The following is a 24,638-nucleotide window of genomic DNA, read 5'->3' as shown; positions in this document are numbered from 1 at the left end:
CTTAGATACGAACACTGCATTCATCACACTTCCATATACAGTACTGTTCTCTACTGTAAGTCATTACCAGACTGAAAAGAGTTGGAGACCAGGGTGGCATGCTCAACTAATCTCAATTTACCTCATTTTGTTTGTGTTTGCAGACCAGGCTGGTAAGAAAAACATGAGGAAAACATTTCTAAAAGCTGGATGACATTGGTCAACAGGAAGCCTTTTATCCTCTATCCAGCCAGAGGACAGAACGGTGTCCTTTGATCCGAAGATGAAAGAGCATTCATTTGGATAAGAAGATGATACAGCATGACATGATCTAAGCAAAGAAAGAGCACATTAAAATGTACATTACTTCCCAATATCCTGCGTTGCTTGTATTTAGGCCCTAAACATACCAGGGTATCATCATTATATAAAATATGACTATTTTATTCCCAAATTAAGTCATGAACACATCGCACATGCAACATGACCATACATCAGCATGGTGATTATTCTGGTAGACACACGAAAATGTGAGTGCATGTCAGATATAGAAAGGGCACTCGATCTGGATAAAGAGCACTGTATTGACACACAGCCCAATATAGAGCAAGCCTAAATAACAAGTTAATGGATCTTACAATTAGCTCTGTCTTGAGGAACGAAGCAAATTAATCAGAGCTGACTGGCTCTACCCTCTCTTTCTTGCTTACTGTCTACAAGAGGCTGCTGACATTATTTTAGTTTGCATTGATTAATGGCAGGCCTGGTATCCAGGACAACAACGTCGGACTAAGAATAATAGTGGCAGAGATAAAGATGGGCATGGTCCATCCATCCCGGTTTAGCTGATTCATGTTCAGGTTCCAAAAGCCCACACTGCCTTAATTTACTATTTGTCTAATAGCTTTATCGAGAGTGCTATTTCTACCAGAATAATGTTCGATACGCCTTCCAGGGTATCATTTCTTAACATGCCTGAACTATAGGTTGATTTTGATATTAACTTGTGCACTTTTCATATTCAGTAGTGAATGGGGGAAGATAAAGAGACTCCTTTATTCGTTTAAGCTCAGTGATTGAGTGTGGTGCCGTTCCTCCGCATTGCTGCTCCATACATCAACAAGGCGTGTTTTCTCCCAGAGCAACAATGTGCACATGGGAGCAGCCTGGCCCCGACAAGCCAGATGAGCACTATTTTTCAATTATTCCTGCAGCCTTTGGCAAGCAGCACAAAGGCGGCCAGCGAATGGCAGCATGTTGCTGGACATCTGGTTAAGTGGCAGACACCAAGATGAAATGGAAGGAGTCCTGAATCCCATCCAGGTTCTGATGCAACTCTCCACAACCTCCTTGATTTTTCTGTAGATAATTTAGCTGTGCTCGGTTCAAAAACACACAAACACACACACACACACACACACACACACACACACACACACACACACACACACACACACACACACACGTCACATGAATAATATAAAAGTGTTCATTCTTTGCAATATATATATATATATATATATATATATATATATATATATATATATATATATATATATATATATATATATATATATACATATACACATAGACATTTGCCTCACAGGGCCAGTACACAGTAACGTCTTCAGCGCTTTTTTTTTTTTTTTTTTTTTTTTTTTACAGATAATCACATTATTTAAATGCCATTTCATTGGACAAAAAAAAGTTAGATTCCTGTTTAACTGTTACTTTCTGTTTTAATTTTTTTTTTTCTTATTGTTCCTGATTGATTGATGTATGGTTCCTCTTAGTTCGTCTTAGTCCTCTCAGTTCCTGTATGTCTTTTACAGTTCTTGTTTGTACTGGCTGTTCCTATTTACTTAGAGTTTTTCTATTTTTTTATGACTGTTCCTCTTTATATTGACTGTTCCACTTGTTCTGGTTAATTTAAATGTTTCTGGTTACCTTGACCATTCCAGTTTTTGACGAATCTTTTGTTTTCTTTTTGTCAGTTTCCTGTTTCAGATGATTCTTCAGATCTGTATCAGCTGTTTGTCTTTCGTTTTACTGCTCCTGTATCCTCTGCAAAACAGAAATCTAACACTGAATTAAAGAGCCACTATTGTACCCTTCAGTCTCACAATTAATATATTGACATTTCCAACATTTTATTTTACCGTGGCATAAAGCTGAGAAAATGCAGGACGCGCTTAAGTTCGAGGCAGTGATACATTAAATCTGCCCTTAAAACTTGTACCTGGATTAAAAGCTTCCCAGCCCTTCCTAAGTTATTGAAATGTGTTAAATCTAAATTACCATAAAAGGTTTTCATTAAATATTATTTCAAACTAGACCCATATTTTCCTCCTTCTGAAGTGTGTGCAAATGATTTGTTAAACCCATGCAGGATCCTGTTCATCATATTCATAAACCTTTTTACACAGATGCTCAATCTCATTTATTTTGCTTACCACACCCTCTCTCTCTCTCTCTCTCTCTCTCTCTCTCTCTCTCTCTCTCTCTCTCTCTCTCTCTCTCTCTCTCTCTCTCTCAGAATTGAAAACATCATTACCAAATAGACTATTTTCTCTGAAATGATGCTGCTGTGTATTTATAGAAGTATAATGAATGGGTTCGAGCTGTTCTCAAACTATCGATGTAGTCATACGTATAGCATCATTTTAAATGAGACTTTTCTGTTCAATCCTGTTACTTGATAATGATCTATTTAGGATAGGACTATGTTCATTATTTATTTTTATAGGCAGTTTTAAATTCCAACCACAGCCAACATAAATACATGCATTTAATGTTAAAAACCCTCCAGCTTTAAAGTAAACCTTAATTATGTGATTACTTCTCTTTCCTCAAGTGTTTAAACTCAAATGATTGGATTATTTAGTTGCATTTCCTCCGAAGCTCAAGCTCATATCTCTTCTCTCTACTGTCTCTTTGCTCCAATTCCTTGGCAAATTGACTTTGTTTTGACTTTGTGTATAGTATTTAAAAAATGTAAATAAATGAATAAATAAACATAGAAATAAATTAATAAAAGAAATTGTATAACCCTGAAGCACACAGTGAATTTGCATGCTCATGTTCCCAGCTGAGGATGAAATGAGTCATGCAGCACCACTGAGCAGTGCTGTTTCTTCATTACAAATTTGACCAGTAAGAATTGGTGCTTGTGGTGACAGACGCACCCTGTGGTCATCATCATGGATTTTTATATTTTATATATATATATATATATATATATATATATATATATATATATATATATATATATATATATATATATATATATATATATAAAATATAAAAATCCGAAGAGTTTTCTTTATTTTCATGACTATGAAAATTGTAGATTCACACTGAAGGCATCAAAACTATGAATTAACACATGTGGAATTATATATGGAATTATATACATAACAAGTGTGAAACAACTGAAAAATGTCATATTGTAGGTTCTTCAAAGTAGCCACCTTTTGCTTTGATTACTGCTTTGCACACTCGTGGCATTCTCTTGATGAGCTTCAAGAGGTAGTTACCTGAAACGGTCTTCCAACAGTCTTGAAGGAGTTCCCCGAGAGATGCTTGGCACTTGTTGGCCCTTTTGCCTTCACTCTGCGGTCCAGCTCACCCCTAAACCATCTCGATTGGGTTCAGGTCCGGTGACTGTGGAGGCCAGGTCATCTGGCGCAGCACCCCATCACTCTCCTTCTTGGTCAAATAGCCCTTGATGCCTTCAGTGTGACTCTACAATTTTCATAGTCATGAAAATAAAGAAAACTCTTTGAATGAGAAGGTGTGTCCAAACTTTTGGTCTGTACTGTATATTATTATTTCTTGTGGTCAGGATTATGCCTAGAGAGATGAGACTAGGTCTCTTATCAGCCCCTTCACCTCACCAAGCCAGATGATTGTGCTTCTGATTCATTGTCACTAGCACTTGTATATAGTATCCACTTTCACAGCACTTCCATTTGTCTTCTCATGGTTGATTTTGTCCACACTGAAAAAAATTTCATGCTCAGGTTATCTGTGCTTGCATCCTTCATATTGCATGACACTTGTTCTATCACAGGCTTGAGAGCAACAGGTAATATTAAATTATAATCCTAAATGTGGAACAGCTTATCAGTGAGTGGTCAAAACACACGAACAACAACAAGAACCTTGTACTTCGGCACCGGAGCAGACATCTGTGAAAAATCATTTGTAATTTGATCATTTATACCATTTGTCGTGGTTTGAGCTTCAGGTTCTCTCTGACTGGACCCAATTTTTTGATGAATCTGAGATTGTTATTGTGGCCATTTACACTGGAAAATTATGTGTTATTATACACCTGAATAGGTTTCTTACCCGTTTTCCTTCAGAACACTCCCAATAAAACAAAAAGCACACTCCAGTGTATAATAACACAAATGGAGGAAGGAGAAAGAGGACAAATGTGCACCTCTCCTCCACTCTTGCATCTAAATGTTGTAAAAAAAAAAACCTTCCTCGGATCATATTATACTGCACATTATGCATGAGCAAATGGATGTAAAATAATAATAAATATGTGCAGCCTTTGAAAACTTTTTTCCCTGTGTAAATCTTTACATATTTTTATTACATAGAGAAAATCCCTTTTGATTTCATTTCCAATGAAAGATGCTTTATCTATTTTACCTCAACAAATAGAATTTAGCCTACTTATGGAGAGATTACATTTGAAAGAATGATATATTTACAATGGGAAATTAATTCTCATTTGGATTACAGAATCAGTATCATCCACATCAGTTGTTGTCTCATCATCTAAGGTAAAAGTTACTCACAGCATTCAAACAACAGCTTTATTACAATGCAACATGTACAATATTACGTGCAATATTACCTGAAATTCCTGCAATTACGTGCAATACCAACTTGAAATTTTACTTGAAAATTTTACCTGCAATGCGTACTTTTATTCTTTCTTCTTCCCTTATTCATATTTATGCATTGTACTTTGTATATATTGTATATTATAGTATGTGTATATTCTTTTTTTTTTATATATTTACATTTTATATATATTTCTTAGTTTTTGCTGCTGTAATATTGAAATTTCCCCACTGTGGGACGAATAAAGGTTCATCTTATCTTATCTTATCTTATCTTATCTTATCTTATCTTATCTTATCTTATCTTATCTTATCTTATCTTTATCATTGTCTCTGCGAACATCGGTAGTTAAATAATCCCTGATTAATTCAGTCAGTTTTGTTGGCTAAACAGCTTTTTATTAGGATAGAAAATGTTTTAAGCATCTCTCTCTCTCTCTCTCTCTCTCTCTCTCTCTCTCTCTCTCTCTCTCTCTCTCTCTCTCTCTCTCCACTTTAGTGATTTTTAAACAATTTGATCATCAACATTTAACATCAGTTAGATCATTTTTGTTCGATTCCACAGGAGCATTGTAGATATTTTGACAGCCAGCATCTGAGTGCAAACCAATTCAGCTAATATCAGTTTCTTAATGGCACATAGCTATTCGACAACGTGATTAAAGCATGACATTCACTGCGTGAAGAAATGATGCTTGGCGATGTTTTAGATATCTTTAGACAGACTGGCCTTTTCCTACTACATTTCTCGAATTTGCTCCTTGCCCAACACTCTCCCAACTGAAGGCCTAGTCAAGGTTTGAAAGTAGCCTAAATCAGATATGTTCACATTGTTTTATGTTCCCTTATAGTCAAGTTGAAGGATATTACCAATTCACATGCATTTTCAGACAATTTGATTATTTTTTTATGAGCATTAATCCATCCAAAAGATCAATATCGTTCAAGAAATAAATGGTTCTTGCAAGAGGTCCTGGGATGGTTGAGGATTCATAACTTTTCTGTGTCTAACACAGAACCTTTTAGTGGTTATTATCGTTTTCTAATAAAGTAAAGCTTTTTCTTTCTTGTTTTAAAGTTATTTTATACATAATCTGTTATTAATGCAAACTATTTAGGTTTAGCTCTCTGTACTAACTAACAACCATGTTCAAACCATTCCATTTTCTGAGAACAACTGGTTATGATGTAAGAGTATTAGCGCAAGCAGAGAGACGGTATGTGAACAGAATTGTATTTTTGCCTAAAACAGAGGATGCCAAAAGGAAAAGCACAATGTAAAAGTGGTCATTTATTAAGTCATCTATTTAAGTGAGCGATTTGCACAACATGCAGGGCTTGCTTGTATAAATAAGCCGACAATGCAAAGCCCTCCTTCTTCTTTTAGGAAAAAATACAATTAATTTGCGTTCACAAATGTCTTTAAGTGTTCCTTTCTGGTATAAATAATGGTTTAGGACTGATTTCTTTCTATCCCAGACTGTAGCTTTGCTCAGCCTATCACTCACTGATCTGTTCCAAGTGGTTAATTGACCCATAGATTCATTATGCACTGGGGCTAATTTATTTATTATTCATGTGATGAATGAGGCTGATTATTTTCTTGATAGATGATCATTCAATATCTCTTTGGAGATTCTAGACGTAAATAGACTAAGCAAACTTCAACCAAACAATATAAAAAAAAATGTCCAGAAGGACAAAATGACATGAATCCTGTTTGTCACTAAACCTGTGCTAATGTGTATGTTTAAATGGCCTACAGACTCAACATAAATGTATTTCGTACTATTTCATTCAACATTGTGACCAGCCATCACAAAGAATAAAACAAGATTAAAGGTTTTGCACATGAATTTCTTAGTTTGGTAAGTAACACCCTTCAATACAACATATAGAATCTAGGTAAATAAAACATGAGATTGTGTGAAAGTAAATGTTTTGTTCCGTAAAATGTGGTGGATATACTAATATAATACCCTCTCCTGTTTCTATAAAACATTATTTAAGAATAGATCTCCCATTTATTAATGCTGGGCTGTTTATATATACACATATATACACTATATATATATATATATAAGGGGTGTAGCTGTATACAAAATGCATGGTTCTGTACGTAGCTCAGTTTTTAAGTCATGGTTTGGTTGTATTTCTGTACATTTACAGAGAGGAAGAAATGCAAACATAAAATTGCTTGTTATTTTGTATTAACGCAGTTCATTAATATCTATTACATTTGAACAGTTTACATTTTTAAAACAATTTTAGAATGAATCAAATGAATGCAATACACTATTAATTGAATTGAGTAATCAATCAAATTTGCATAAATATAATGTATTAAATAAAAATAAATAAATGCAAAAAATTTAATAAAATGTAAAAGTTTACATTTGTTAGACCCCAATTGTGTGTGTAACATTAACTATGTTTTGCACAAAAACATTATTGCATTCGGTGTGTATGGAACCAAAAGCCCTGTACCCTGTACTGTAAATTCCGGTACAAATACACACATCATTACACCCCTAATATATATATTGTCTAATATATATAAGCTTGTCTCTGCAGTGTCATCCACAATGCTGAAAGTGAAATAAATCATGCAACTTCGTTAAGGGCTATATGTCATTCAGATGTGTTTCCTTAAAGCTTGTGGTTTATGTCTGAGCGTTGGTATGCCCCATCTGAAAGCAACTATCCATTATTATTTCACTCCTCTGGGTCTAGTACCATTAATAGAGAGATTTGTGGAGCAAAGGTTTTAGTTTCTGGCACACAATGTTTTGCACAGGCTGAGCAATTTAAGCTTGTATTGAACTTTGTTGTCATGGTTTAGTTACTTGTGGGCAAATTGAAGAACCTGTCGCACATTATGCATGTAATGTACATGCTCAATTGCATGTATTTCAGAGTTTGGTGGTATGTCACTTATTTGCTTAAATGACAGTGTTTACTCACGCTGAAGCAGACTCCACAAGTTTGTTTAAATCCTTGTGCATTTTAGATCAAATCCAACTGTGTGTCTTCTGAAAATGTGCTTCCCTATGCATCTGCTTTTCAAATTTCATTTGTGGATTTCCAATTTTTTACACACATATATATATCAATTCTTATTATGTACTGATGTATACCTGGTGGCTCAGCTGCACAGTTTGTTCTGGAACTCAAAGCATGCAGCATACACAGTTTGTTTGATGTCCATCAACGGGGCTCCTCTTATATCTTTAAAATTGACAGTCCAGCTTTCCCTGGATAAAGAATACAATAGTTACACTATCATTCGTTTACCGTAATATCTCCCACTTTATAATGTTTTTAACGTATTACCTATAAAGACTCTCCAGAGAATAACCTGAGCTGTCCCACTGAACTTCTGAAATCAAATACATTTGGTACATCATTTAGTCTGGCTTTAGTATGAGCTGTTTATCATTAAATCAACTTCTATATTATTCCTGCTTTCAGTCAGAAGTTTTCTGTGTGAATTTTGAATCCTGCCCTTAACACTTTGCACTAAATACTTTCAACACACAAAGCCATGGCTATCATCAGTAGTCTTTGTGAACACAAGCCTTAGTCCAAAGAGAAACTCACCCCAAGTTCAAGAAACTGATTTACTGAGTTACAATGTGTTCGAAGAAGCTCCCAAGGTTTAACAATTACCTAATCTTGATGTACATCATGCCTGAAAAAGACAATAGTGCGTGTGCGAGTGAGAGCGTAAGAGAGAGAGAGACAAACAGAGAGGCAGTGTTTCATCTGAGAAGATGAACTAAACCAATCTGTTGCATGTGCTTGAGACCACTTCCCAGTGGTATCCTTAATGTCTGTATTATCAAGAAAATAGGCCCCTTAATCGCCTTCATTAGTCAAGCTGGTGAGACAGTAACAAATCAATAATGGTAAAGAATTACATCAATTCCACCTGTTAAAGAAAACAGCGTATTCATATAGCAAATAAGTGTAGGGCATCAATTACAAGCATACGGTGTGGCACCGTAATTGGTTGCTGCAGAAGCTCTTGATGAACAAATACACACACACACACACACACACACACACACACACACACACACACACACACACACACACACACACACACACAACACACACACACACATGCCTACACTGTAAGCTGTAAAATGCTTTTAATTGAGTCATGCAGAGTGATGACTCACTCTCCCAAGGTTAGTCTATCTGTTAATTTAAAAACATAAATCTATAGTGGCTTTGTCACTCTTTATGTTTCTATAGGCCACTTCAGACAACTGTTTGGTATTTATCTGTCCAGCCAACACCAACCCTCCTCTTTTTTCTCTTTGACTGACCACAAAGCTAAGAGCGGTGGCATCCATAACAAACCTATATTTATGGAAAACCTTCAAAAGTGCAACAAGGGGAATTATTTTTACCAGGCATTAGAGCAGGCTGTGACAGGAGTGCTTGGACGAAATGGGGTGCTGTCACTGTCCCTCGCCACCAATCACCACAAACTGCGATGTCCTCTGGATGAGAGGGACCGACAGCCAGTCAGAGCACATCAGCGTGTGCAAGGCAGGCGACGGTTGCAATTAACCCAGTCCAACCCCCCGCCAACCCCCCATACACACACATCACCATCACCACCACCAACACCACCGCAGTCGGCACCGCTAATCCCCCAGCCACCCTCCTGCCACTTTCTCTATGTCAAGTAAACCTTTTAACTTGTATCATTGCTACACTCCACATGTCCTTGATATTAATTATTGTTTGCCTCTGGTTTTTGGGAAATGTCTGGGATGTGATTCAGTAATGATGATGGATTACTGTACTTAGGAATAGGCAGCATATAAAACCTAGCAAATATTGTGACATAAAACAAGCGACTTATTTTCTGGAAACATTTCCCAAAATGCACAGAGCTGACTGTTTGCATTTATGGATATAATAATATTTATAATAATATTTGATAGAAGAAATTTTGTACCAAAACATTTTTAAATGCAGAAAAGTATGTATTATTTTTATTATTATTATTATTATTATTATTACTAAAATAATTTGCAATTATTATTATAATGGAAGCCCTAAACAGCAAATTAATAGTACTTAATATCGCATTATTGCAAGTAAAAATGAAACACAGTGCCCTCCGCTAATAATGTCACCCTTAGTAAATATTGGCGAAGAATATTGTGAAAAATTGTCTTTTTAAATTACCATGGTAATTTTTTTTTGTTAAAAAGATTCACAAAAATCCTAATACGACTGTGTTTGCAATTGTTTGATATCCATGAGAGTTTTTAAACAATTTTTCTAACGAAAGATCAAACGTTTAAACAAAAAGGACGATTTTTTCACTGCCTTCTTTGCTCATATTTACTAAGGGTGCCAGTCTTACTGGAGGGTACTGTGTGTCGTTATTACTTGCAATAATGCGATATTAAGGAGAAAGAATGACATTGCGCTACCTCATAACTTGCTGTTTAGGGCTTTAATTATAATTAAACAGAGATTTGGAGTGGATTATATAATATTTCTGCATATTTATTTTCTGTATACCAAGCCAATTTTGGATGTGAGGAATTTCACCCTAAACCTGCTTTTTTTTTTTTTACAGTGCAAATAGAATAGAAGCAATTGTTCTTAAAATAACCCTGCTGTAATACATTCACATGCATTTGATGCAATACAGTTTATTAATTGACGTCAGACACTTTGCCATGTGACAGTGGATTTCCACTGAGCATGATGGAGTAGTGCAACACCAGTGACATTTCTTTCTGAACAAAACAGTCAGCTGGCGTTGCTTGTGCTAGGCAAAGTATTTTTGTCTTATTAATTCTCCAAGATAATATGTCTTGACAGAGCCTCCCAAAGCGGATCCATAAAGCAGCCCTGCAGAGAGCTTTGCCTAGACTGGCCTTTTGAAGAAGTTATTGCTTTGATGTATGAGAGAGCAGATAAAACAGTGTGGGGAGTGAAGAGTAATTGCACTGGGTCTATGGGGGGACAGTATTTTGCCCACACAATGACTTCAATCTCTGCCTTTCTCAGGCAAATGGACACTGGATCATACTCTGACCACAGTACCTCCAAATGATTAACCTTTACCATGGGTCAAAGATTAATTACTGAATTAAGACATCGTACAAAAATCTTGTTTTGCTTAGATTCTCCTTCAAACAATGCACAATAGTTACAAGTCTCTATTTCAGCATGCTTTATATTCATGGGTAAAAAATGTATCAGATGACAAGCTCAGCGTGGGATTGGTGAATATGATTTCAAATGAATAATATAAGAAATTATATAAAGCCGGTTTTCATTTTGCACACGTTTTCTATTTTTTGACATGGAAGCGGTGTGTGTGACTTCATGAGTTTTCTGTCATCAAATTGTTGTACAAACAGTAATTGTGCTAAATTTAACATCTTGTGTTTGCTTTAAAGTGCTGGCTCTTTAACCAAGCTGCATTTGATTTAATTGGCTGTGATCGTGCTGTTAAAAATCATGCAGGTGCTTCGCAGCGAAGTATCAAAAACTTCTTTTTCATTTGAACTTTGTGAAAAACCTATTGCTCGTAACAGAGGACATTTAATTGAAGGAAGCACGGGAAGAGCTGAAACCACGGCATCGACATGCGGTGTTAGAAAAAGTGCTAAAGCTCTTAACTCAAGCTCTAGCACTCCACTACAACTGGATACTCTAGTGAAAGTGACTTGGTAAAAAAAAACGTAAGTGGTTAAATAAAATACACTTCAGGTAAAGTGCTTAAATATTTACTTTTAAACATATTTTTGAGTGACTCACTGGACCCCACTTCAGTCTACAGTAGTGTTGTTTAGATTAAAATTGAGTCTATTACTTTGACTGATATGAGCTGTGTACACAATATAAAAATTCAGCTTCTTTCTTTTGCCATTTTTGCATTTATGATTTTTTTTTGCATCACTGCATGAAAAGAAATTGAATAGAAAGCTGCTTATGTTTACCACTGCATAACCATAAATAAAAAGTTTACAAAATGTGTTTAATACTTTTATTCATTCACACGTTTTTGGTATATTTTTTATGGTGGAGTGGATCTGAAGTGGATCACAGGAAAACTGGCCACCTAGCAGAAGAATTCATCCTGGATGGGACTAGTGTATTAAATGGCTCATTCATAATAAAGAGATGATTTACAGCAGTCTGTCTGATTACTGGGTTGTTTTTGTAAGTGGAAGGATACTATAAAACCCAGCAGAAGCTCATGTGAACATCAGGAAAACATATGCAACCCCCACACCCAAAACCATGAGCTTATAATTGTAAAGGTAGAAAGCTATTATATTTCTTCTTCTTCTTCTTCTTTCGCTGCTCCCATCAGGGGTCACCACAGCGGATCATCTGTCTCCATACCACCCTGTCCTCTGCATCTGCCACTTTCAAATCACCTACCGGTACCTGCATGTCTTCCCTCAGCACATCCATAAACCTCCTCTTTGGTCTTCCTCTTTTCCTCCTTCCTGTTGGCTCCATCCTCAGCATTCTTCTACCGATATAACTCATGTCCCTCCTCTGCACATGTCCAAACCATCTCAATCTCTCCTCCCTCACCTTGTCACCAAAACATCCTACATGGGCTGTCCCTCTAATAAACTCATTTCTAAAGAAAGCTATTATATTTAATTATTATTATTTGCTATAAAACAATATCCAGGTGCTGAATACTATTAAACTGGCTTGATTAGGTATAAGTATTGCGATTCAGGCATCACTGTCATTATGTGTCTTGTCTGCTGTTTCTCTGCCAATGAAATATTCTTTAAAACATCAGTTTAATCACTGGCCAGTGTTGGTTCTACCTTATGGGTCTCTATTACTAAGTTGGGTCAACATATTCTTATTCTTCTACATCTAAGTGGTCATTTAGAACATTTGAAACAAAGACATAAGCAAACTTTCACCCTTTCTCAGATTAGTATTGTACTTCAAGGCTCTTTTTGATGATCAATTACTATAAAACTAGATCATCATTCATGTTACTGCATTTATCATTCACACTTTAATAGCTCAATTAAAAGAACTGCTGTTATATCTGTAGCACATATGCTGTATTTTATCCCCGCTGTGAAAAAATCCCTACCTCATCTAACTCTGCATAAAACACCTTTCAAAATGCATTAGAGGTATATGTACACAGAGCAGATGGATAGTCTGAGCATGACATTTTTGTTACTGAATCATTTCTAGTGATGGATTAAGTTCGACATCGTAAATGTCAGCTATTGCCTGCACTACGGATTGCATCACAAGCTGGCGAGCCTCATTGTAACCTCCACTGTTTAAGTTGAAGCTTATGCCGAGAAGGTTTTGTTTAATGGCAAAGGCAAAAACAAGCAATTTCAATTGCATATTTGAGCACAGGCGCTCATGTCATCACAGCAGTGTTTGGCAGAAATGTTAACTGTATTAAATGTTAGACTGCGATGTTATATCTCATGAAAAGAAACTTTGCAACTTTGAAAGAAAGCCTTGGGGGGGCTGAGAGCTACTATGTGTTCAGTATGGAAAAACACAATAAACTGTATTGTATCATGCTTTCATTCAGTCATCAATAAGTAATGGGGTAAAATGTGCTTACATCCAACCGGTCATTCTGCTGTTAGCAATCAGGTATCAGGATTCCTCATCTCTGATTACACAATCAGCAAGCTCTGTGCCCCTGATGAGGATCTTTCATCTAATAAATTATCTATGAAATGCTTTCATTTTCTCTTGAGCGTTCTTGTTTGTGATGCAATAATTGGAGAAGATGCACTCTATTACTTATCTTCACTTTCTATTGCAACCACTATAGTTACACACGGTGGAAAATTTCACGTCCCCCATGGCTTTTAGATGAGAAAAATGAATCGAATATTTAGCAATTTAACTTAGACAAGTTACAAATGAAATGTGGGTGTGTACTGAAACAAAACAACAATATAACGGGTCATATTTTGGTCAAAACTGATCTACAGGCCTAATTATACCACAGTACTTTTGAATTCTCTTTATGGCACTGAAGATTTTTTTTTTCGAAAACAAATGTCATGACACTGGTTTGTTGTATTGACAGATTATTTTGTTGCCAAATTTTATGGTTAAAAAAGCAAAATAATCTGCCAATTTAAAGGGCAGATTTCTATACAAATACCAATAAATATTTCTTATTTCTGCTAAATTCCCATGAAGCCAGAATGTTTTTCATAATTTCTCTCTTGGCCATGCTGTGGTCCTCTCGCCTATCTTTCTTCCTGTTTCATCACTCAGTGTTGCTGCAGCAGAGCTGGCCAGTCCTCAGTGGCTCCAGCTGTGACATATCTGTCAGTCTGACCTTGAATCACTGTGCAAGGCAGTAAGCAACTAGAGACAGCCAGTGACAAATTAGCGCTGCAATCTGTCGTGCCCGAGACAGCCGTGTGAAATACTGCTGCTCTTGACTCAATGTGATAGATAAAAAAAAATTATAAAATATGCAACAGTGTTAGTTTCAGTCAGACAATAGTAAAAATGGCAACTAGCAAGTATTTCTTTTCAATTTGAAAGGTGACTGGCGGAGAGCGTACGATAAAAAAGACTCAATAAGAAATGCTGATGCAACTTGGCTTAAGCCTTATTTTCTCTCATCAACATAAAATTTTCGACAGAGCTGAGATGAGCAGCCTGATAACACAGTTGGGTGAGAGGAAAAAAAAAAAATGAAAAGAAACGGAAAGATAGAGTGACAGCGCGTTGAGCTTCACACTAACTTGTGTTTTTCATCGCAACTCGAATTGGGGTCTTTTGGAAAGTTGCAGCCAAACAGAAGGGGATGGAAGGAAAGTAATTTCCACTTCACTTCAAAATGTTTTTTTCCATTTTCATGAGTTTTTCTAGGAGCTTATGGTTAAATTCGTAATCAGCCTCAAATCTAGCTTGAAGAGAAAAAGAAACCTAATTTGATAAGGAGGTAATGAAGCTACACAGTAATTATCCTAGATAACCTATTTGTGGCACTGGTTGAGCAGTGATGAGAATTCTATTTAGCATAGCTGGCTGATTCTTCTATTTTGATCAGGCAGAAGATTTGCTTTATAACCCAGGCCAATTTACTTTGAACTCCCAAAGATGCCAGGGATCATTACATTGAGAAACTTCAAATACCCTCGTGGGACTTGATGATTCAAAGCAAGAGGTATTAAATCTCAACTGATAGCATCGCTATTATGCATGCCGTACCTGCAGTTTCTTTCTCCTTTTCCCCCCACCCCCCACCCCGCCCCCCGAGGTCAGCATCCATGTGCATTACACTAGAAGTAGAACACATTTTACACTGGACAACAAATCAAATATATGGCCGTAATCATTATAATTCATTAAACGCTATCTAAATTTGTTGCATATAAATGCAGTATTTTGTAAACTACAAAAATCAGCTCACATCCAGGTTCATTTGATACCTCATAAATTAACAGGGCTTCAGCTCCAAGATAGGTTCGGTTTGTTTTTTTTATAACGTTCAGCTGCCATGGAGGAATGATATTACCCTCACTGCTAATGGTGCTGTACCATTCCCCCCTTGTTAAATGAATAGAGCTAGTTATTAAAACTGACAAGATTAATTAAACAGACATAAATTAAAACATTAAGAATCTATCAAATGAAAGCAGCAGCGTATAATTAACTACAGAACTTAGCATTCAATTGCTGTGCATTCTGTTGGCAAGGAGACATGAATAATACTTACTGTTTTGAGGTACCATGGTTCTCCAAAAGACACTTCCTTTCTCGAGAGATGCTTGGCCATTTCCATGCATCAATTATGCATAAACCTATCTCCTAGGATTACAGTGGCATTTACTCTTGGTTTCCTCTTAAAATTATCCTGCTATTAAAAACTGGTTTTATAGGTGGGAGGAAAAGGTGCTTAACAAAAAAAAAACACAGCTTAAAATAAAGGTGATATTTAAGTATGTGATTTTAAAAGCCATGTGATACACAGTGAAAGAATCAAAGACAGAATCTGAAAGGTTATGCCCATTTCATGCAGCTGTAAGAATCAAAACATGACCCATAATCTTTCTGACAACCATGCTTTCACTTAATTTGCCAAACACCAGTACTGCTGCTGCCCTCGTATTATATTGTGTTTGTGTAATTACACATAATCTGTTATATAGCTATTGCTTATCTTCATTCTTGAATCACACTCAATGATAAGGTATATAATTGAACTATAAGTTTCAGAGCAAGGCCAGTGACAGCATTTTAAGGACTGAAAATGCTCATGATCCATGCTTTCCTTTCACTGATTGCACTCCTAGATATAACAACAAAAAATATTTAAACATTACTAACATTTCCAGTGCAGAAAAGCACAAAGTTTGTTAACCCAATGAGATTTACATTCGGTGCCATTTAGAACTCTTTTAAAGGATTTTTAAAGGAAATTTTAAAGGATGCCTGAGTGCTACCATGTGATGTTTAGACAGATGGAAATGCATGTACTAAGCTTTTAATAAGAAAAACAACTCTATACAGCCAAATCAAAGGTAATCAAGACTATGACAAAGACAAACAAAACAAGTCAATATTAAAAGAGCAAAGCAGGTAATACAAATACTTGGCAAATGTCAAATAAACAGTCAAAGTGCATTTTATATATATATATATATATATATATATATATATATATATATATATATATATATATATATATATATATATATATATATATATATATTTATATTTATATCCACCTCTTAATACCATAATTTTGACTCCATGGCTATCGAAATCATGGATATTATACAAAAACGCAGACTAACAGAGCATTGCATCACAAACAGGTATCTCATACAGTGAGAATGAATGCCATTACTAAGATAAGAAACCCAATTAATACAATTCAACATTTCTTCTTTCACCACAGCCACAGCTGCACTACCCCCAAACATCCTTTCTAGCAGAGGCATAAATATAATCTTTCTTTCGGCTTCTCCCGTTAGGGGTCTTCACAGCAGATCATCCGCATGTTTGATTTGGCACGTTTTTATGCTGGAGGTCCTCCTAACGCAACCCTCCCCATTTATCCGGGCTTGGGACCGGCACTAAGAGTGGCTGGTGTTGGTTACCTGACCGGGGATCGAACCCAGGCCGCAGCGGTGATAGCGCCGCATCCTAACCACTAGACGACCAGGGACCCCCAGCAAAGACATTAATATAAACCTTATAAATTTGGTTTTTCAGGGCATTTTTTTCCGAAAGCGTTAATATGCATTTCTTTAATGCATTAAGGTTTTTTTTCTGGTGATTTAAAATTAAGGCAAAATGTGTTTTTTTGCAAATTCTATGGAAAAGAAAACGCAAAAGTAAAATTAGTTCTTAAAAAAGCTTTAAACGTCTTTAAACTGTTTTTGCCAGGCTTTTTCTCATAATGTTCCACTTTTCTTGAAAAATCAGCCTTGTAAGTATATCTGAAACCAGAACAATTTCTCCTCCTCTGTCAGCCATTGTGTAATAACAAAAACTCAGCTATTAAATCCACACAAATATATTTAAGCTTGGGCAGTTTTTTTAAAGCTTTGACGAGTGTACTCTCTAACAATCTAATTAAAGGAGATGAAAATAGCAACGTTATTTGATGCCTGGTAGATGGCCCAAGAATTGGCAACTTAAAATCTGATTGGTTTAAGCTACAGCCTTCAAGCAACATGGATTGTTAAAGCTATGAAATCAAGCTATTCCAAACTATTGGGAATCATTAAATACATTTTCATGGACAAATATATATTAAAACATAAGTCAGTGATTGTGATACAGTTTAATCCAGCATAGAAGGCCTTGCTGGCCCTGACTTCCTGCCAATGATGTGTCAATGATGTTTCCTTCTCATTGCGTGCAGTTTTCAGCCAATCAACCTATTTCCTGTTATTGCGCAGCTTTTTCAATCCACTTGTGTATCATTTCCTGGCTCTCACACACCACAGACTAGTTTGCGAACTCACGATGAGCAAGACAGAAGGCAACAAGGAGTTTAGGGTTAACGTGGATAAGACAAAGGGGGTTTGCACTAGTTTTATTAAGGTGCGATAAATGCAGCGCTTTTCTGTTTGACCTTTTTTATTACAAATTTAAATTAATAAATATAAAAGAGGCGAAATTAAAACCATTAGCGCAACACACGTTCATTCAAGACGTCCTTTTTTTACTCAGATATAATAATAAATAAACTCCATTTGTTTTACTGATGCACCAAGTGAATCAGCACCAAAATCGAAATGACGCACATCCGACAATTTACCCTCTTGGGTTTACCCTCTTGGGTTTTGTGGCATTTTTCGTTATAACGACAAACTTAACTTAATTTACTTTGTCTATTTTTTGATTGTACAGATAAGAGCAATACATTATTCGAAGCTAAAGAGGCTACTTTTATTTGTACACACTCATAATAACAACAAAACATTGCGCTATTGTAAAATGAAGTAAACAGACAGGGTGCGATTTCTCCCGTCTCTGTCTAATCTCTTTACAGACACATAAATCAAACACCCTGAATCTCAGTGAATATTTGTCTCACAGACATAATAAATGTATAGAAGGCTCAAAAAGTCTCCAATTCACGTATAATAAAATTTTTCTCTGGTTATGTAAGCCGCATGAAAGGTATGAGGTACAGTTTCTCCGGTATCACCTCGTTTACCGTCCGTGTGGAAACATAGCAAAGGTTCCGTTTGATGTAGTGATAATTTACGTAATTTAAAACATTATAATTACTTTAAAACAATATTTTGTCTTTATGCTCTATTGTTGTATATTGTAATATAATAAACATACATTTGCGTAATGCATCAATATTTGTCCATGCCTTTGTTGATTAGGGTATAAAAAAAATTTAAAAGTATTAATTTAAGGTACATTTAGAACAGATAAAAATGTGCGATTAGGTTAAAAATAATTGTGAATTAACTCGTGAAAATCATGCAATTACTCCGGATTAAATATTTGAATCGATTGACAGCCATAATATTAATGACTTTACATCCAGTTACCAGTGTGACACTTAATCAGGAAGTAGTAATGGCGACTTTGTAATGGAAACTTAAGTAAACCACTGAAGTCAGTACTTCAACTTTTACCAGAGTATTTTAAACATGAGTATCTGTACTTCTACTCAAGTGAATGATGTGTGTAGTTTTGCCACCTCTGATACATGTATATGTATATGTTTCTAGATACTGTTATAACCGTGTCTTGTTTAGCACAAAATAAGCATTTTTCTATTCAGTATGCTCCCAGTCAGGGATAGGAAGTATTTCTGGTACATGTGTTTCAAATATAAAATAGGGTTTGTAGTTTGTATTTAATAGCGTTGATAAAATTGGCTTCATACTTTGTTTCAAAATACCTTAGTATTTAGTATTTTTTGTAAAAAGTCTACAAAATGCAGCCTCTGATTTGTTCATACTAGTTTGCCCAGGCTTGTTGAGATCGGAACAGAAAATTTATCCATATGGGAAAAGGTGGTGAAGGTAAGAAATTTGCAGGTGCCAGCTTTTAAATAGGCGTCCAAATATTGATAAATAAATATTTGATTGCTAAATATTGTACCCTAATTGGAGTAGCTGTTTAGTAGGATCATGATTTTGCATACCATCGCATGAATGACTGCCTGACACATAATATATTATTATGTTTATGATTAACAATCAAATGATTAATTAGTTGCTATGAATACAGGTGTCAGTTGTCTTCTTATGAAAGAGTAATTGAGGCAGTGTTGCTGATGCAAAGTAGCCCTTCGTTACTACACACCAAGAAACTGAATTAGGATACAATTATGAGTCATTTGCAAACTATTAAACATTAAACTGTTGGTTACTTTAAAACCAACCTTCATCTGGGAAATCACAGGGAAATGTATTCGAATATTTGATATGGTAACTGGTTGCATATGTCAGATTTATTGCATGAGTCGACCAGAATAAAAGCTGTTGCTATCAAAGATTGTTTACTTAATCAACTAAGTCAGTGTAATGGTACAGGGACAGATCAAATAGGCCAATTCGATGGAAGGTTTGCGAATGTTTGTACCCTGCTGCCGGTGTAGTCAATAAGGCAGCTGAGATTAAAGTGACAGTGTGTTGAACATAAAATGGGCTTTTGTAAAGGTTCAAATTGAACGACAGTGATCTGACATATGTTTATATGCACAAACCTACATTACAAACAGTAGTTGTTAAAACCTCCTGTGATTTCAGTTGTATCTTGCAACTCAAGATTTAAACCCAGTTAAAAGCTACCTACCCGGCAACATCCAATGGAACAATTCAATACCGAAGATGCAATTATTCAATTTCCACAGATTTATCAGTGATTACAGATCGAGCAGTGGTGTGTTGATTGGGAAACAATTTAGTTTTAAAAAGTGTGCAGGTTATTATACTATACAATATAATAAAAAAGTCAGCTCTCACCATGTTAAATGTATTACCAGGCTCTGGGGGTTTCTGTGTAGCTTGAATGTGCACACAGGTGCATTCTGAAAGAAAGGTATTTTTGTAAAACAAGCAGTTCAAGCAAGTGTAGTGATTACACAGACACCTGATGTCTTGTGTACAGGTGTACATGAACCAAGATTGTGTATACACTTTTATCTGTAACTGAGCAAACATCAAACAAATCAGTCATTTTTATTATAGTAACTTGTTTGTTGTTAGTAACAATTTATTAATACTTATATATCTTCAGCTCCATAACAAAACACGCTAATGTCAGCATCATAGACAATCTTTTGCCAAAATGTCGGTTGAACATCATAATCTACAGAAATTTGCTCACAATCTTTTGAGCCCCGCTGTTTGTCTAATGTGCACAGGTCAAAACTTTTAATCTCCAATCTATCCCTGTGGCACGGGCCTTTGATTTTCTGAATAGAAGCTGCATTGTTAAAATTAATGACAGTGTGTCCCATAGGTGTCCCTCAGGGATGCGCTAGCCCTTTGGCTATTATCGATTTACTCTAACAACCTGGTATTATGTTCTTGCTTTGTCAATGTACAGAAATATCCAGAAAGCATAACAGTTGGGGGCAATTATACTAGCACAAAGGTGCGTTGATAGTTATCACAGAGAGCTACAAACCCACGTAATTGAAATGATTTGACATGAAATACAGCAAAAGTAAAGAAAAAATAAATGGATAATAAACTTTAGATGCTGTTGAGGATTTTTTATTATTATAAAGTATAAATATACTGCCGTGTCAAACACTTCAACTGGAAACATTTTTTTTAGTGACAATTAATAGATGTAATTTAGCAGTATATGAATAACAGTTTAGCATAAACTATAAATATATATGTTACATTCCAGTTTTAATTAAAGAATTAATTAAAGAATTTGAAGGGACACATGCATGGTGCTTTTGTATGTGACACAAACTTGGTATTTAAATGATATATGATATAATTACTTTAACCAAACAAATATATAAATGAACAGTTATTATACTTCATTCAAATAAAAAAAATATTTCTTACTATTTCCTAACAATAACAGCTTTACACTCTTTTGGCATATAGTCAGTTAGTCACTCCTAACATTCGACTGAAATACTTTGCTATTCCTTGTAAAACTTGCCAATGGTAACCTTGTGATCACCTTGTGATCCAGTTAAACCCTGACCAGTTCATTAGGATTTAAGGGAAGTGACAGGCAGGCCATTCAATGATAACACTCCAGCCAAACTTTTGCTGTCTAAAATGTTTGTAAAGCTTGGATGTATGGTTTAGGTGAACCCCAAACCATTAAGCTTCCACCTCCTTGTATATAAAAACTTCTCTCCTGTACCCTATCTTGCATAAGTTCTTTTGTTAGAGCCAGATTTGGACTCACCTGTCCACCAAACTTTCCTTTAGACATTTACTGTTTAATTCTTGTGAGTTTTTTCCCTTTACATAGTGTGTTGTCTATAATCAAATTGGACATGCATGCATCCAATTTAAGTGAGTGCTTACTGAGTGCTTATATTCTTTACATTGAATCTAAAGCCTAGGGCTGAAAAGGAATCAGCATGCTTTATGCCTTTCTTTATTTACACTGAGGGTGTTGTTGCTCTTTGTTCCATGGAAATAAAAAAAAAAAATCCATTATAAAAAAAAAAAAAAAAGAGCATATATTCTGATGGGAATGTCAGAAAGAAAACCTATTAAATATATATATATATTTGAAAGACAATGTGTTTCACATTTTAGCAGCTGAACTTTGTGTGTATAGCATGTTCCTTACATGAACCATTAAGTTTTTTCAGCTTTTACTAGGATTTTGGTGCTAGAGATCATGCTCCATTTAAACTGTATGGAAACTCCTGGTTTTTCAGCATTTGCTTTCAAATGATTTAACTTATTATAAGCTGAAACTCTAAAGTCCATTCATCCTGCACATGTGGCTGTCCATGTGTCACTCCTCGGGCCATTCAAATACAGTCCCTGAACAGCGTATCTCTAATAGCAAGTGGCAGCCTGCTCTGTGCAAAGAGCAATATTGACACAAGTGTTTGCAGGAAGAGAGTGCCCATCTTATTATCTGCTGGTTGGCATGAACACGGAAGCCTTGTGGCTGCAGAGAAGCTCCACTGCTCGTGTTTGTACAGCTAACAAATCTTCTCGCCTGGTTAGTTGACGATTCCAAGAACGCCGCTATTGTCCATCACGCATTCTGTGTCTGCCTCCGATAACACGCGTGCGGTCCAGTCATGGAGAAAGGAAAAAAGATTGCATCATGACAGTGTGTTGTATTCCTTCAAAAAGTAGGATCCCTCTGGCATGAAATACGGAATTCTGCAGTCAGACGCGGTTTTTATTTGTTTGCGTTTAATCATTTGCATGACGGCTTTTCGAGGAAATGTGACTGGAATACAAATGTCGAAGTTCAAAATGCCTACTAGCTTAGCCCACTCAGTTAGAACACCGCCACAAGTTTGTGATTGTGCATAAGATGAGCCGGCGGCAAGCTAGCCCGAAAGTGTAAATGTATATATAGGCGTACTGTCTATCCTTACCGCCTCATAAGAAAGAATATTGGAGTATAACAGTTTTTTTCTAGTGTGATTGCTCACTTATTCACACACTGCCACAGGGACTGGTGTAATACAGAAAGAAAGAATGAGCTAAGCAGCAGGTGATATTTAAATGTGTATATACTATCCCTGATTTGAATAAACATCATATTTAAATTACAATTTGATTACATCGACACATTTCACTCCTTACATTTTCATTTACATATTTAAAAACCACTCATTATGCGTACAATGCAGATTTCTTTAAAACATTTTGTTAATTCCAAGCTAATTTACTGTTAACTGACATTTTACAGAAACACCATCTATTCCTTAATCTCGATACAAGAATGATGTTGCAAGAAACCTCGCGAAAGCTTGTGTGTATTGTTAAACCTTTAAATAAGAGGTGCCCAAACTGAAGGGAAAAAAATTCAACTTGATTGCAGGACGTAGTCCAAAAGTAAATGTTAAAAATTATACTGTACCAAACTGTATTATAATACAATTTAAATTGCCATTGTTCCATTCATTTTGATTTCATAATAATTTAGAAAGAACGAAAGAACAAAAGAAAGAAAGAGAGAAAACATACTGTAACTCTGTAACCTGCTTAACTAATGCAGTTTTATTCTCTAGTTTTCTCATTCAATAAAACTTGAAGTATAATGAAAAATTCGAAACAATCGCATTTAAATGCCAAAGAATTCCAGTCCCAAATTTAGCACATATTCTAAATGTTCTTTATACATATATATCCTTACTGTACTTGCTCAACAGTTTCTGTACATGTTTCAATCCGCATAGTCTTTATATTTATTTGACGTACATATATTTACATATTACAGTATCAACACTAGTCAATTTGCACAATGCAACTACTGTGTTTGAATGTTGGAAGAAAAGTGTAGCTCAAAGTGTAAAGTATTGAAATAATGCCTATAGTCTTTTGCTATCTTATTTATAGACTTAATTGGACTTATATTTATTATGTGTCTTATGGAACTCTTGCAGAACCTGGATATAATATATAAACCTGGATATAAACCTGGTGATCAACCAATGTAAAATCCATCAGTGGCTTCATTCTACATTCTGGCTTTGCTTTGCTTTGGCTCAAAAAAAAAAAAAAGTAAATGAGAAATGTTATGCTGTACACAGCTGCAGTGTTTTCTCTATGTTGTCCTAGTTTGCACCAGATTATATATCATTTGTGCCAATAGCTCCAGAGTGGGCATTTCTTCCAAATGAAAAGACCAGCAAAGAAAGACCACTTTTACTTTCAGGTTAGCATTGTTAGATTTAAAGCATTGATCATATTTGGTATTGTAAAATGTTCTTATTAGCACACTTTAAATGATTAAAAGAATAGAAGTAAATCAATAAATAAGGCATTTTCTTTTTTTATGTGTGCTCAGATAACATTAAAAGGAATATAAAAAAAAAGGAACGAAGACATCGTACATCACATTTTGTTTTTAGCTGCAAATCAACAAATGAATATACACAATGTCTGCAGACCTATTTATTATAAGAGATTGACTCATATTGCATTTCTTTTTAAGCTGATTGAACTACATCATTTTAGACACAGTGTGTTTTCATAGCTTTATGAAAAAGCTATGTGAGCTGCAGGATAACAAAAACAAATATCAAAAAATGTTGTTTACGCACTAGACTTACAGGGATGCTTTCCTGCAAGCACAAGTAACCCACATCATCTTCCAGGATCAGTG

General features: G+C 35.5%; 1 long non-coding RNA gene across 1 annotated transcript; it reads right to left on the bottom strand.

The window, feature by feature from the left end:
* Positions 1-246: 246 nt before the first annotated feature.
* On the bottom strand, positions 247-24,638 carry LOC310739233. The gene is made up of 4 exons (XR_014537299.1): positions 24,586-24,638; positions 7,979-8,095; positions 1,927-2,043; positions 247-310 (listed from the first exon to the last, which is right to left on the bottom strand). It is a non-coding gene; the product is annotated as an uncharacterized lncRNA (long non-coding RNA).

The sequence above is a fragment of the Silurus aristotelis genome, assembly GCF_946808225.1.
Source record: "Silurus aristotelis genome assembly, chromosome: 16".
In the NCBI taxonomy this organism is placed as follows: domain Eukaryota; kingdom Metazoa; phylum Chordata; class Actinopteri; order Siluriformes; family Siluridae; genus Silurus; species Silurus aristotelis.
The sequence above is the reverse complement of the archived record's forward strand: the minus strand, read 5'-3'. Positions and strand labels throughout refer to the sequence as shown.